General features: G+C 36.0%; 1 protein-coding gene across 4 annotated transcripts in view; it reads right to left on the bottom strand.

The window, feature by feature from the left end:
* Mpp7 (MAGUK p55 scaffold protein 7) overlaps positions 1-14,768 on the bottom strand; it is a 227,482-nt gene that overhangs the window by 129,666 nt on the left and 83,048 nt on the right. The window lies entirely within an intron of this gene.

Raw genomic sequence — 14,768 nt, 5'->3', positions numbered from 1 at the left:
AGTGCTCAGACTTGACCGGGGGCTACACACACCTCAGACTCTGATACTTATTCTTAGTAAGATTCACTGAGCTGAGGTTTTGTGTTAGATGTGTTAGATGCTTTTGCTCCTGCAATTTTTGATGGACAGAAGACTTTTTATGTGGGTCTATTTTAACATGATAAACTAGAGTGGAGTAGGTATGGACCATGAAGATATTGTATATAACAAAGACCCAGAATCAGATAAAAAAAAGAAATTCCTACAAATTCCAAATAGAAAAAGGCAAATATCTAGGGTAGCGGGGAGGATAGGCAATGGATATAAAAAGGAACTGGAATGGCCTATAAAGGCATGTTCAACCTCTAATACTCAAGTAAATATACAACTAGGAGATGGCATTTCAAATCAACACTTAGCAAAAGTTAAAGTCTAATAGTTCCAAGTGTTGACATGTATGCGAGGCAACTGCAACTCTCAGACTGTAACACAATCCCGTGGAAGAAGAATTAGACAACATCAAATACAGTGTGAGATGCACATCTCTGTGGCCAGAAACTCTACTCAGGTGTGACCATTTGGACAAGTGGTCCCGTATGTGGTAAAGGGGAGTCTACACAAAAGTTATCTGCTGCCAAGAATTACATGGAGAGAAAGGTGGTTTCCTGACTGTAGGGCTCTTGTACCCAGAGGGTGGTTCTCAATGGAAATAACCATTAAAAAGATCATACATAGATCATTTAAGATATAGCCACATAATGCCATATATAGCAATGTAGAGGAATGAATTAGGGGTATCTGTAGCACCATAAATAAACCCAACCAAATGTTAAGTGAAAAACTAGGCTACAGAAAAATTAACGTGTCAAATATGACTCTACATATAAAAAGTCTTAAAACATACAAAAGAATATCTGTGAATACAAACTCAAGATGGCAGTTATCTCTGGCAGGAGAAAGAAAAGAATAGGAACAAGGAGGGACTTCAACCGACTCTGTAATACTGTATTCCTTAAGCTGTGTGGTGAATATGTGCATGCTCAGCATATTATTCTCATTTTAATGCCCAAAATATTCCACCATGTTTTTTTGGGTGGGGTAACCAGAGATTGAACCTAAGGGCACTTAACCACTGAACCATATCCTCAGTCCTTTTCATTTTTTGAGACAGGGTCTTACTAGGTTGCTTACAGCCTCACTAAGTTGTTGAGGCTGGCTTTGAACCAGTGTTCCTCCTGCCACTGAGACTACAGGCATGGGCCACTGCACCTGGCTTCCACATTTTTAAAGTGAAAGTTACAAAACACACTTAGCAACTCAGGAACTTTTTTTTTCAAGAGTCTAATCAGACTGTATCAATTTTTGTTGGAATTTTAAATCGAACAAAAGTTTATTAAGGCTGGAAAACACTGTCCTGAAAAAAAACAGCCATGCATCCAAAGGGATATAAGAAAGAGTGGTGCAGATCCTGGCATCCAGCAGTGAACATGGCTAAAAGGAGGGCAAAAAGGGAGATGACAAGAATCGTAACAACCATCCTCATCATAACGACTGTCCCAGACTCTATTTAAAGGAAATCTTATATATTAATCTACATAACCCTCACAACAAACATTTAAGGAAGATAGTACTATCCTTGCTACCTGCCAAATGAGGCACTGTGAAGTTAACTAATACCATAAGGTTATTATTTTCTTATTCTTGGCCCAGCCAGAATCTGAGTCCAAGCAATGGGACCCCTCAGGGCATGCTCTGAACTACAATTAGAGATGCTTTTTAGCAGAGAATAGAGCTTAGATTTCTGGACATGCAGAACAGTATTCAGTGTACCTGCCTGAGATTGAGGTATTGCCAGAATGAGAAAGAATTGTGCATGAGATTGAGAGAAAAAGAAAACAAAACAAAAATAAGAATGGAGACAGCAAAAGGTGTTGACTTGATGTGAATGAATTGTGAACACTGTCCTGGAGGTACAACATGCTGCTCTCTGGAAACCACTTTTTTCTCCATCAGCCACATGATGGACTCACTTGTTCATTCTGTTCATTAACGAAAGAACTGATCTAAACTAAACTACCCAGATCAAATAGATCAGGCAATAAGTTTACTAGTAATTCTAATTGGTGCCAGAACTGCAAATATACATCTCACTAGCCAGTCAGTCGTCCCCCCTACTGGATATGGTGTAGTCACTGAGTAAAGCAACTTGGCAACACTCAATGAAGCAAGAGATGCCCATCTCCGTGGCCCTGCAACTCCACTATTGGGTGTCACATCTAGAGAAGCCAGATATTTTCCTACTGAAATTCCAACTCTCTGGATTTAGGGAATAACAGGAATTGCCTCTACAAGGGAAATGATAGTGTTTCAGACTTACTGACTCCACATTCTAATGAATGGACAGTTCTAGTTCTAGTTCTAGATAAGAAACCATTTTTATGATACACATAAATTCCTTATCATTCAATTATGACTAAATACAAATGTAAAATGGTGGTTCTGAAGCTAAGCATATTTGAATAATCAACTAAATGCACAATAACTTCCAGGAGGCATTCCATTAAATGCAGACCATGCAGGAAGACACTGCCCCAGCAAGTATTCACAAACCTGGCTCCTATTCACTCATCCCTACTCCCTTGGCAAATCTCTAAAAAGGGCTGCATATGGCCACTGTTTTGAGAGTATGAATTACAAAGGCAACAATTTACTCAGGGCCTCAGGAATTCCTATCTTCAGCAGACTGTACATGTTTCTGTGCCTGAAAAAATGTAAACTATAACGTAAGAAATAACTTTGTCTGGCTTCTCCAACAGAGCTGGCTGGACAATTACCTTTGATTGGCCAAGGAGCATTACCAGCTGTTGAGACCCGACTCTCCACTCTATCAGACCAGGTGGCCATGGATCATTCACAATGTCTGGCTGTCTTTTTCTTTTTCCTCCCGCCCAAGGCAAATGATATTTCAGAGGCAAGTAACATAACCTCCCTGATGGGTTTACACTCCGAACTTAACTCCATCTCCCCTCCTCAAACAGCACAATTTGTTTCCAAAAGAGCCTATACCTGTGCATATCTTATAAATAGTCTTCCAGCCTTGAATCTGATTCACTACACTATAACCATCACCCTCACCTCCAGTATGATGCTTTTCATTGCTTCTAAATTAAAGAGAGGAATTTACAAGTAACTGTTTATAAAACCATTGCTCAATAAAATGCTCTCTTCCTTTTTCAATAGCTTTACCACATCAAGCTAATTTCATAGTACTAATTACTACAAAAATTTAATTTGTTAAAAGACTAAGATTGAAGATTACCTTCAAACTAGTTTTTCATTTTCTGAAGTGTCCGCTTGGATATGTCAAATTTTAAAAGTACATTTCTATTCACGGGTTTCTCTATGAGCATCCATAGAAGATTCTCACTTTTAGAATTAAACTAAATTCATGAGCCTAAAAATTTTTATAAATTCACATTAATATGGAGAGTCAATACAACTCCCACTAATTTTCCTCCCGTGCTTTACTTCTACCAGTCAATTAATACACCCATGACTTCATGTGTCCTTTTAAAAACAAAATTTCAGGAAATGTTTTAAGAAGAGAAACTGGATATTCTGGATTACAAATGAAATTATTGCTTGATACTGAGGAGTGGGTATTTCTTTTAAATTACAGATAAAGAAAATTAGGAATGCACCTAACCTCAAAGTGTTATCTTTATAAAGTGGTGGGCAACAAAGAGATTATCATGGCACTTCAAAGTGTCACCTGAACTTGGTTATATGTATTATTGTGATTTACAGCAAACTGATAACCAAACAAGAGAACTTGTCTATTTGTAGGGGAAGGAAGAATAATCAGAGCATGGCCAGGATTATCTTGTATGGAAGAAGATGGAAGTCTCCTTCATGTTTTCTCTTGAGTGAAATGGATCAAAACAGTAAGCAAATAAAGTTCATGTTGGTTAATCTGGAAAGTTTGCAAGAGTAGAAATAAAGATGTGATTTGCCAATCACATTTTGTAAGAACCTTGCACCAGAATGCATTAAGACAAACTAAAACTCCTTCAAGTCAGTAATTAAAAGAAAAATAACCAAATTAAAGTATGGGCAAAGGGAAATTTATGTCTAGTCTCAACTCCAACATAAAGAGATTGGAAGTCTTCACTCAAGTCCTCATAACAACAAAAAAAAGGAACAAATTCAAATATCAGTGATTTTTCTTATATCTAGCAGAGAATTTAAGTCACAGGGCAAACTGTCACACTGAAATCTGGAGAGAAAGGAGAATGCAGAGATTCACATCTGAGCTCAGGAAGCAGGAACAGAAGCTACTGAAGCCAGGAACCTATAGAACACTGAAAATACTAATTTTGATGAGCTGATGGTGGCCAAGTGAAACCTAGTCTGAGAGTTAAAAACTTCTGTGGACCCAATCTAAGAAGCACCTCCCCACCCACACACACACACACACACACACACACACACACACACTTTCCCCTAGGAGCCTCACCAAGTTCTCAGGGGTGGAGTTAGGAAGAAAAAAATCTCCCAGTGTGTTTCATTTGGAGGGGGAAGAGGTGTCTGTGACTATTTTGAACTCCACAGGCCTAGAATTTTATCCATAACAAAAGCTTGCCCTATCCAAAGAAAACTGCTTTACTAGAGCTACATTGAACCTGTAAAAAAGGGTAATGAGACAACCCAAATCCCCTGTTGTATTTTCCTCCCTTACCAATTTGAAATTGGGGGAGGGGGGGATGGGTAATAAGTGCTTCTGAGGGTCACAGCCCAGGGACTCAGGTCACTAAGAAACTGACATTTAATTATAAAATACCTTCACTCTCTAATAACTTATCACCATCAACAAGTGTCAGAGTAAGTAACAGTAGATCGTAACAGAGAGCTACAAGACACAGGCTCCAAAAAGAGCTCAGAAGAAAATCCAAAGACAACAGATTGGGTGGCTGGGGACAGCATTAAGGAAACTAAAACCTCTGGCACTTGCCTATATAGCAAGCCTTAAACACAGGCCAGTTCCAAGCCATATTAACATAAAATCTCACACCGAAAGTCTAATTATTTAGTTCCTATTACCTAGTACATCATGTCTAGCTTTCAACGGAAAATTACAGGGCATGATAATGGCAAGAAAAACAGTCTGAAGAGCTGAAGCAAGCTGCAGACTTGGGACTCAGATATGACAGAATTTGGAATCATGAAGCTGGGAATTTAAAATAAGCTTCATTAATATGCTAAATCAACTCATGGAAAAAGTGCACAACATGCAAGAAGAGATGGGTCATGTAAGGAGAGAGGTGGAAACTGATAGAGAATCAAAGTGAAATGCTAGAAAACAGAAATGACTATAATAGAAATGAAGACTGTCTTTGATGGGCTCAATAGTAGAATGAACAGTCAAGGAAAAATTGAAGAGATGCTAAAAGAACTTTCCAACTGAAATGCAAACAGAAAAATGAATGAAAAGGTGAGGGTGGGGTGACAAAATATAAAAGAACTGTGGAACAATAAGAAGAGGAAGAGCATATTCAATAAAAGGAAAATCACAAAAAGAGAAAAAAGATCAGAGGAAATATTTGTGGTAATAATGCGGAGAATAACCTGAAATTAATAACAAATAACAAATCACACATCCAGGGAGCAGTGAAAAAAAAACATTAAAAAGAAGAAACACCAAAAAAATCTACATTTTGACATAATATTAAAACTTTAGAAAATCAAAAACAAAGAGAGAGGCTTGGGGGAAAGCCTGAGGGGAAAAACACCTTCCCTCTGATAGGAAAGGATAATACCAACAGATTTAAAAAGAATAAAAAAAGAATATCAGATTTTTTAAAAAATCAGAAACCATGCAAGCAAGAAGAAAATATTGCATTGTACAGTTTTTTTCTTCCAACACTTAAAACATATTTCATGTTTTAAGTGTTGGAAGAAAAATCTGTACAATGCAATTTTTATCTCCAGTGAAATTGTACTGCAAAAGTAAAGGAGAAATGGGGATTTTTTTCAGATAAATATACTTTCAAACCATAGCATATACTAATTAAAATAAAGAGAATAGTATGGGTAAAAGGAAGACTCAATTATAGGTCATCTAGGAAATTCAGAGCAAAATAAAGAGGCTGGAGAAAGATAAACCTTACTAACACAAACCAAAAGAATGCTACAGTACACATACCAATTTCAAACAAAGCAGGGGACAGAAAAAGAAGTCAATTCTCCAAGAAGACATAACTATTCTTAAGGTTTATGGTCCTAAGAAAAGAATGTCAAAATTCACAAAGCATAACTGATACAGCTGCAAGAATGGACAAATCCACTATCATTCTTGAAAACTTCAACATCCCTCTGTCAGTTACTTGACAGATCCAGCAAAAGCTTCAGTAAGGATAAAGTCGAACCAAACAACACACCATCAACCAACTGGATCTGACATTTATGCAATATTTTATCAAATAATAGCAGCATAGACATTCTTTTCAAGCTCACATAGAACACTCACCAAAACAGACAACATTCTGCATCATAAAACATAAAACCTAAAAGAATGGAAATCACACAGCATGGAAGTTCAGATTACATGGAATTAAATCAGAAATCAATAACAAAGACAGCAGGAAAAAAATGTCTAAATATTTAGAGATTAAAAAATTCTAAATAACACATGCATCAAATAATTCTCAAGAATAATTTGAAATAAATGAAAATGGAACTCACGAAAGTTTGTGGATACCGAAAAACCAACAGTTCAAATTTATAACACAAAGTAAACATTTCAAAAACAGAAAAATCTAATATGCATAAATCTAACTTTCGCCTTTGGCAACTATAGAAAGAAATACAAGCATAAGACAAGACACAATAAAACTAGAGCAAAATTAAGTAAAATTGAAATAGAAAAAAAATAAAAATAAAAACTGATAATCCTATAACCAGCCTAGCCAAAAAGGAAAAAGAAGGAAGAAAGGAAATGGAAAAAAATATATAGTATGAATCGACGACAACCAAATATCAGAAATGAAAGAGGGGTCATAACTATTACCCCAAGGACAACCTTATGAACAATTCTGTCCTCAAATCTGACAACCTAAATGATATGCACCAATTCCTTAAAAAAAAAAAACAAACTAGTGATAAAAACACCAAAAGAGAAAAAGACAATCTGAATAGGCTTATATTATTAAAGAAATTGAATCAATAATTAGTCAACTTCCAAAATAGTAAGTACCAGACCCTGGTGACTTCTACAAAACATTTAAGGAAGTTAAATGTACAATCAAACACAATGTCTGCCTAAGGATGGAGGGTTAGAAAACAAGTAGAAAGCAGAGAGTACACTTCTCATTCCGTGGATAACTCATATGAGGCCAACATTACCCCACAAGCAAAATTAGACAAATGACATTACAAGGTAGGAAAATTACAGAATAATATCATTAATAAACAGCAGTGCAAAACTTCTCATGAAAATGTTATCAAATTGAATCCAACAATGTACAAAATAATCATAGATCACAACCAAGTAGATTTACTACAGATATGTAAATATCGGTTCAACATTCGGGAATTAAGGATGTAATTCATCTCATCAACAGGCTAATGAAGAATAAAATCACATCAACAGATGCAAAAAAAAATTTTAATCTAGCACCCATTCATAATAACTCTCAGCCAACTGGGAATAAATGTACTTTTTCAACCTGATAAAGAATAACAATGAAACAGCTATGGCTAACATCATATATACTAGTAAGAAACTAGATCCTTCTCCCATAAGATTATATGAAGGCAAAGATGTCCCTTCCCACCACTGCTGTTACATACTGCATAGGAATTTCTAGTTAATGTTATAAGACAAGAAAAGGAAGGAGAAAAAAGAGAAAAGGAAGAAATGAAACTGTCTTTGTTTACAGATTCAAATGTAAACAAATACAAAAACTTATATAAAATTTCTAGGAGATAACAGAGGAGAAAACCTAGGTGATCTTGAGTTTGTTGATGAGTTTTAGATACTGTCATGCATCACTAGATGATGGCAATACATTTTAATATTGAGGACACTTTCCAAAAAATGCACTGTGAGATGGTGTCCTTATTTGTGCAAACACAACTAAGACAGCTACGATCAAACTAGGCAACATAAACTCAAGGGACTGCAGTTGTATATGCAGTCCATTGTTGGCAGAAATGTCTTTATGACTAACTCCAAAAGTACAAAGAAAAACTGATGTGGGATTTTATATTAAAATTAGAAACTTATGCTGTATCAGATAACAAAGAGAATATAAAGAAAAGCCACAGTCTGACAAAATACATATCTGATAAAGACATATGTAAAAGATACAATGCAACAGTGAGGGGAAAAAAACAATTAAAAAAAAAACAATTTTAAAAGGTGTCTCTGAAGAGACATCTCAACAAAGAAGATGTACAGATGAGAAACATACAAAAAGAAAACATATGAAAACTTAACAGGTTTCAAGGAAATTGCACACTGAAATAATAATGAGATACCACTACACACCTATTACAATAACAGAAATTATTTTTTTAAAAAATGGACCATACCAGCTATTCCCCTTCTCGGTCTATTCCCTAAAGACCTAAAAAGAGCATGCTACAGGGACACTGCTACATCAATGTTCATAGCAGCACAATTCACAATAGCAAGACTGTGGAACCAACCTAGATGCCCTTCAATAGATGAATGGATAAAAAAAAATGTGGCATTTATACACAATGGAGTATTACTCTGCATTAAAAAATGACAAAATCATAATAGAATTTACAGGGAAATGGATGGCATTAGAGCAGATTATGCTAAGTGAAGCTAGCCAATCCCTAAAAAACAAATGCCAAATGTCTTCTTTGATATAAGGAGAGTAACTAAGAACAGAGTAGGGACGAAGAGCATGAGAAGAAGATTAACATTAAACAGGGATGAGAGGTGGGAGGGAAAGGGAGAGAGAAGGGAAATTGCATGGAAATGGAAGGAGACCCTCAGGGTTATACAAAAGTACATACAAGAGGAAGTGAGGGGAAAGGGAAAAATAATACAAGGGGGAGAAATGAATGACAGTAGAGGGGGTAGAGAGAGAAGAGGGGAGGGAAGGGGAGGGAAGGGGAGGGGAGGGGGGATAGTAGAGGATAGGAAAGACAGCAGACACTAGTATGGCAATATGTAAATCAATGGATGTGTAACTGATGTAATTCTGCAATCTGTATATGGGGTAAAAATGGGAGTTCATAACCCACTTGAATCAAAGTGTAAAATATGATATATCAAGAAATTTGTAATGTTTTGAACAACCAACAATAAAAAATTTTAAAAAAAAATGGACCATACCAAATGCTGATGAGGATACAGGGCAACAGGAATTCTCATTCATCTTTGGTGGTAATGCAAAATGGTACAGTCATTTATGATGATAATCTGGGCAGGACTCTGAGCACACCTGTAATCCCAGCAGCTCAGGAGTCTGAGGCAGAAGGACTGCAAGTTCAAGACCAGCCTCAGCAAGGGGGCCCCTTAAGCAACTTAGTGAGACACTATGTCAAAATCAAAAATAAAAAGGGCTGAGGATGTGGCTCAGTGGTTAAGAGGCCCTGGGTTCAATCCACAATACTAAAAAGAAAAAAAAAGAAGAAGATGACAATAATATGGCAGTTTTCTTAGAAAACTAAACACAGTGTTACTGTATGATCCAGTAATCATGTTCTTATCATTTGCCCAAATGAGTTGAAAATATATCCATATAAAAAGCTGCACATGTATATTTATAGGAGCTTTACCTGTAATTACTTGAAACTGAAGGCAATGAACATGTCCTTCAATTAGTGAAAGGAGAAAAACTGTGGTACATGCATACAATGGACAAAATACTATTCAGTGACATAAAGAAATGAATAATTGAGCCATGAGATCTGAGTAAGATCTGATGAAACCTTACATACCACTAAATTGAAAAAGTCGATCTGAAAAGGCCTATATGATGCCAATTATATGCCAGTCTGAAAAATGCAAAATCACAGAGGCAGTAAGAAATCAAGTGGTTGCTGAGATAGGGAGAGAAGATAGGTAAAGAACACAAGGTAGATTCATAGGGAGGTGAAACTATTCTTTGTGATATTGCCACGGTGGATACATGACAATGTGCATTTGTCAAAGGCTACAGAATTATTCAACACAAAGAGCCCTAATGCCAACTGTGAACTTCCGTTAATAATAATATATCAATGTCAAATTGATAAACATACCATGTTAACACAAGAGATTAATAGTAAGAGAAACTGGTGGGAGTGCTTGAAAAGCACTTGATTTCTCTATTGGTTAAAAAGACTTCAATGGGAAAACGCAGTAGACAAAGAATCCCAAGAAGCCATTTTTCCAAAGACAATACATAAATAGCTAATGGACACATAAAAAGATGCTTAACATTATTTAGTCATGCCTCACTTCACATCCAGTAGGATGGCTAGAATCAAAAACCCAGATTAAAAATAAGTGTTGGTAAGGAGATATCCACTGCTGGTGGAAATATAAAATGGTGCAACCACTTTGGAAAATATTCTAGCAGGTCTTTAAAATGTTAAACACAGAGTTACCATTTGACTAAACAATTAAACAATTCTATTCTTAAACATATACCCCAGAGAGTTGAAAATATATCTACACAAACACCTGAACACAAATGTTCTTAACAACACTATTCTTAACAGCCCAAATGTCTATCAATGGATAAACAAATGTAGCATATCTATACTGGACTATTCTGCGAAAGAAAGGAATGAGGTACAGATACATACCAGGTGTGGGTGAAGCTTGGTATTAAAGTAAGTGACAGATGTGTCACCAAAAAAGCACATGATTCCATCTTTATGAAATATCCGAATGGGCAAATACACAAAGACACGAAGTAGATTAGTAGATGCTTAGACCTGGGATGGACAGGAGGATGTAGGGATTAGAGGACAATAACTAGGGGTACAGGGTTTCTTTCTGAGGTAGTCAGAAGGTCCCAAAGTTGACAGTAGAGATTGTTGTATACAACCTTGTAAATATACTAAAAATAACAGAATTTTGTTTTAAATTTATGAATTGTATAGTGTGCAAATTATATCTCAACAAATGTTAACCAAAAAAAAAAGTTATCACCTAAATGTTAATAAATCCCAAATAGAGTCGCCAAGTTTCACAAGTGAAAATACAAATACTGCATGGTTCATGCTTACACTAAAAACTTCCACACTGTGTATCTGAAGTTTAACTTCATGTCCTGTACTTTTCACCATAGCCCTTCCCCCATACTGATTTTTCTCAACCCGGAACATAATTATCCTCACTTCTAGGTGCACGTATCCAACCACATAATAGGCATATCTATCTGATTATGCTCCAAATACCAAACAAACATAAACAAACTAAAATCAACTCTCATTTCCTCTGAGGACCAGCAAATATGTAAGAACTGATACCTGGGACCTTAAGTCTGGCTCCTGGAGTGTACTTTCAACTCCCAGTGACCTGGTATAAACCCAGTGGCTGGATCCCAGGGCAGGAGTTTTGAGACATTAAGCACAGCACACATGCTGTGATCAGTCTCTGTTTCTCAAACTAAAAATCAGCTCCCCTTTCCCAACACTCTGCCACCATCACCCTTGAACTAGAATCTCTTGCTCCATCAGTCTCATGCTCCATCAGGTATGCCAATTTGCTTCTGCAAGAAAAGTATTCTTTCAATGGGAAAGAAATGGGCAAAGAATCCCAAGTAGTCATCTTTCTAAAGATGATACACAAATAGTGAAGAAAATGTTCATAATAGCTAGGAAAATGTTCATTTCTTTACTACCCTGCTTTAAACCTTCCAATACAATGGCTCCACCAGTCTGTACACCTTGGGTGGTTTAAGAATAGGTCTCTGCTTAACTTTTTGCCACATGTTGTCCACTCTTTCTTAATTCACATACCAGCCAAAAGATAGTCCTTATTCTAAGGATACAACTCTTGCTCTTACCTCCAGACATTCTGCATGTTACTCCTCTGACCTAAACTCCCACTCTCCCCCAGAAATCTTACCTGAACAACTCCTACTCAGCTTGCAGGGTCTAGCTGACATCAAATCCTCCAGGGGCCCCTCCCTGGGGCCGGTGTTGAGTTACACACCTTGTGTCTCTCATAAAAGCTCTCAACATGATCTACCACAGAATATTTTAATTGTTCCATCTTTTCATCTGAGTCCTCTGGAAGACTGGAGATTCAACAAGGAAGGGGACTGTGCCTACCACCTTAGACATTTCAGCCCTGACAGTCCCTATAGTGCCTGGCACATAGTAAGTACTCCACAAACAGAGTATGAACAAATTAATCAATAATCAAAAGTTAAAGTTCTGTAACAACATTACAAGGATCTAGCTGAATATTTATCATCATTCCTTTAAGGCTGAAACCACTAAAATAAGTACAGTAGTTCAACCATAAGGAGCTGTGTCTTTAAAATATCAATTTGTGTTTGCTGAAATATCTCAGAATCTGAAAAAAGAATAAAATTCAAATAACTACTTCTTTGCTCCTGCCCTCACATACATCTGGCTATTTAAATGAGGAAAACACACCAACTATTTAAAAAGTAATGACAGTTTGATATTATCATCCTGGAAATCCAACACAACTATGAGTTAAAAACGGAAATTTCTTGAAGAAACTACAACCCAGTTTCAAAGCAATATAATATCAAAGCTAGACTGTCATATTTTTTCTATAGAGAAATTAAAACAGATTACAAACATACAAACAACTAGATAAAAATAAAATTTCAAGAGATCTCAATAGAAAAAAAAGTCAGGGGTAGAAGATAAATCTACAAATATTAGAACATAAAATATATCCTTCAAGGGCCAGTATATTTGCTAATGATGGGTCAAAAATGTGGCTATACACCTAAGACTGCTGCTCCATTGCACTTACTAGGATCATGTAAATTATAATATGCTTCTTCCACTCCCCCCATGTATATATATTTTTCTATTCCTTTTCCAGGTTCTCTCTCAGTACCATTTTCCTTCTGTTATTTGCAAAATCTCATACTCACAGATTTTATTATTCAGTTTTTCTACTTAATATCTCAAAAAAAAAAAAATCCTCAGTTACCACCCGGAAGGATAATCCTATTTCTTTCCAGTGACAAGCTCAATACCCCAAAGTGGCATGCTGTACCTGTTACACACTGAAATGCCAAGATGCCTCTTTTTAAGTCTATTTTACATTATCTCCAAAGGCTTTTCGTATTTAAAACTGTGTGATGATTTACAACTAGCTTTTTTATATACAAAATCTGATGATGAAAATTTTGTGCTAGGATATAAAAATCAAATTTTGTGTTCACCCAGTTCTAAATCACAGACTAACAGCTTTAACTTCAGGCAAAAGCTCATAAAACCAAAGCACATTTTGATTCACTCTAAAACAAATCTTTTCAAACAAATTCCTTTTGCTCTACCAAGATTTATGTACAAAAGCTGAAGGCTTCTATCCTCCAACCTTGAATAGAGGCACTTGGAATACAGAGAAGCATTTTTTTCCAGCTGTTTAAAGCTACAATCCCATGAGTCTGCCTCCTGGAGGCATTTAGACTCTACTTATTTGAAACGAACAGAATGGGTCAGTCAAAGGACACACTTGGTCTGCATCTGATCAATGTTGGGGGTGGGTAGAAAATATTAAGAAATTGAGAATGTACTAGAGGTACATAATAAAACTAATTTTTAAAAGACATTTTATACTAATTATGGAAAAATATTTAGAATAGCACACGTTAACCATGCTATCTAAATACCGGCAACAGCAATTTATTTGCTTCTATTTTTAACAAACCAGATAGCGACACCTTCCGGGATGCTTCCTAACTACTTGTTACTGACATATACTTTGGAAAACAGCCTACGCTTAACAGTTACCAGCCAATGTAACTTGAGAATCTGTTGTATACCTTAGTTTTGTTCTTTTAATAGAAATAACAACCACTTCTGTAGTTTTTCACGTGCTGTGTAATTATCTTTTGCCTCAATACTTAATAATGTCTATTTAACATTGCCTAACCTACACATCTATCAAAGAACTTAGGGTCTTCGTTATTTTATCTGAAACTTGCAACCCTGCCAAGAGATATTCTAACTTCCATTTTACATAAGGAAATTGATATAGTAGTCATGCTCTAAAAAAATACAAACATACAGCCATTGTTTGGGGACATTTTATTTAATAATCAAGGGATGATGATGCCAAATCAAATACACTCTACTCCCCCATCAAAGGATCAAGTCAATATAAATCAATCCATAGCTATTCGACTCCCATACATACAACACAGAAATATTTCTATGATTACCTCACCAAGTCATAAACTTCATCCACTGTAATCCCAAAACCATTTCTAAGAAACCCCAAGAAAGCAACTAAACTGCCTAAAATTATTTAGAGCACAAAGATACCTTGGCAATTACCTTATTAGAAAAAGTAAATAAATGAACAAATAAAACTTTAAATGCATTGCCAGGGAAATGCCATGTATCAGCTTTCACTTCTTGAGAACTGTTACTACTCAGAGCACACAAATCTCAGTAAATTGCACAACAAGAAAAAATATATATATATATTTATATATATTTCTGTTCCATAATGTAATTGCAACTAGAAGTGGCTCCTTTTCAAATACTGTACATCAATTAAAAGCCTCCTATCATGACAGACAACCATAACAAATTTAGCT

Source organism: Marmota flaviventris, chromosome 12 (genome assembly GCF_047511675.1).
Source record: "Marmota flaviventris isolate mMarFla1 chromosome 12, mMarFla1.hap1, whole genome shotgun sequence".
Classification (NCBI taxonomy): Eukaryota; Metazoa; Chordata; class Mammalia; order Rodentia; family Sciuridae; genus Marmota; species Marmota flaviventris.
Note: the sequence above shows the minus strand (reverse complement) of the source record. Positions and strands in the feature narration are given on the sequence as shown.